Source organism: Mus caroli, chromosome 11 (genome assembly GCF_900094665.2).
Source record: "Mus caroli chromosome 11, CAROLI_EIJ_v1.1, whole genome shotgun sequence".
Lineage (NCBI taxonomy): Eukaryota > Metazoa > Chordata > Mammalia > Rodentia > Muridae > Mus > Mus caroli.
This window is the reverse complement of record NC_034580.1, coordinates 17,274,096-17,276,090: the sequence shown is the minus strand read 5'-3', so window position 1 is coordinate 17,276,090 and position 1,995 is coordinate 17,274,096.

The following is a 1,995-nucleotide window of genomic DNA, read 5'->3' as shown; positions in this document are numbered from 1 at the left end:
TGTCAAGGTAAGGCACAGAAGGAATACCTGCAGAGTAAACTCAATCACCTCCTACAAGCTAAGAGCCAAAAATAGCAAGGGGCAGAGAGGATGAAGATTCCCTTCAAGCACATGTCTCCAGTGGCCTGCCTTCTCAACAGCTCTCTATGTCCAACTATGAGTTCATTAATAACTGACATATCTATTGCTAAAGTTAAGAGTCTATATAACGTAAAGCCCACCTAGTGACCAAACCTTTAACAAAGGGACTTTGGGACATTTTTATATTCAAACACATTTTAAATTCAAAAGTATTCAAACCACATGAAAGTGGGTCACAAACATCATTGATATTAATTAATATCGTCTCCCTAAACGCATCAGCAAAACCAAAGTACCAAAGTACCAAAAGTAGTAAGTAAGTAAGTAAGTTTGGGTAAGTAAATTTTGAGTTCAATTCAGTCTTTCAAAAGACATACAGGTATGAAGAAACAAATGATTATCCAACATTAAATGAGTACATTGAAATAAAAACATGTTACGTCAAAAGCTTAGTGAGAGAGAAAATGAAAGATGGTTCAGTAATAAAATGAAAGGATAATTGGCTAAACATCTTGAAAAATAATCATTTAAATTGCTATCTTCTATCATATATCAGTATATATAATATTTTTATATATAATGGTTTACACCACCATTTCTGGTTGCACTGGATCCACCAGTGCAATATATATATATATTGCATATAATATATATATATAAATATATATTTATATATAATGCACCACATTATATATAAAAAATCTACACATATTAAGTTATGGCTTTTAAAATTTACTATTAAAGAGAGTAATAATAATTTGTTCATTTTTAATTTGCTTTTCATTTATATTCTGGTTCAATTGATATAAATAATTTTTTACATTATAAAAATCAAGCATGAGAAAAAGAGTAAGGAGACATATCAGAAGTGGTTGAATAATAATCTCTGGCTTAGACACAAGGATGGGATAGGAAAGGAAACATAACATTTATTAGTGGATATAAGCCACTGTGTTAGCCAGTTTCCCACTGTGTGACAAAACACCAGAGATAAGCAACTCCAAGGAGAAAAGGCTGATTTTGGTCCTTGGTTTCAGGGCTTCCCATCTATTGTTGCTCAGCTCCAATGCTGTGGACTCCATAAGGCAGAAAGTCAAGGTGAGAGTATGGTGCTCCCAGAACGGTGACTGGGATGGAAACTGGAAGAAAAGGAGCAGCAGTTCCAATATCTTTTCAAAGTCATAGTCAACAACTGCACTTTCTCCACAGGGTCAACCTCTTCAAACTTCCACCATTACCATCTCTCAATGGTATTACAGATGGGCGTCAGAGCCTTCACATCCTGGCTTATGGGGGATCCAGTGCAACCAGAAATGGTGGTGTAAACGAATTCCAATGGGAGGAAGAGTGAGAAGGACCCTGAGTTCAAGGCTAGCCTCTTCATAGTTACCTAGCAAATTCAAGGTAAGCCTGGCCTGCATGAGACTCTATCTCAAAACAAAAAACAAAAACAAACAAAACCTTACCAGAAAGGGGTACTGTCATTTTTGTGCTATTGTGACCCAAGGAAGGAAAAGTCATTTTGTCTTGGCTCAGCTTTAGAGGATACAGCCATAACAGGGAAGGCACGGCTTCCATCCACAGTGGCTGAAAATGCAGTGGTGGCTCATTCACATGAAGCAGACCAAGAGGCAGCAAGCATAGACTCCAACCAAAATCTGGCTTAACCTTTGAAGCCTCACCCATATTGACCTTCTTCTGCCGATGAAGCTCTATATCTCAAAGGGTCCATGACTGATAAAACAACACCAAGAGTTGAGACTAGATTTTCAAACATATGAGCTGGTAGGGATTATTTCAGATTCAAACCTTCACAGCAAAGTAAACTGTTCATATTGCTTGACTCAACACAATTCCAGTATTCATTTTTTGCAACGTTTTGCTATGTGGTTTTTTTTTTTTTTTTTTTTTTTT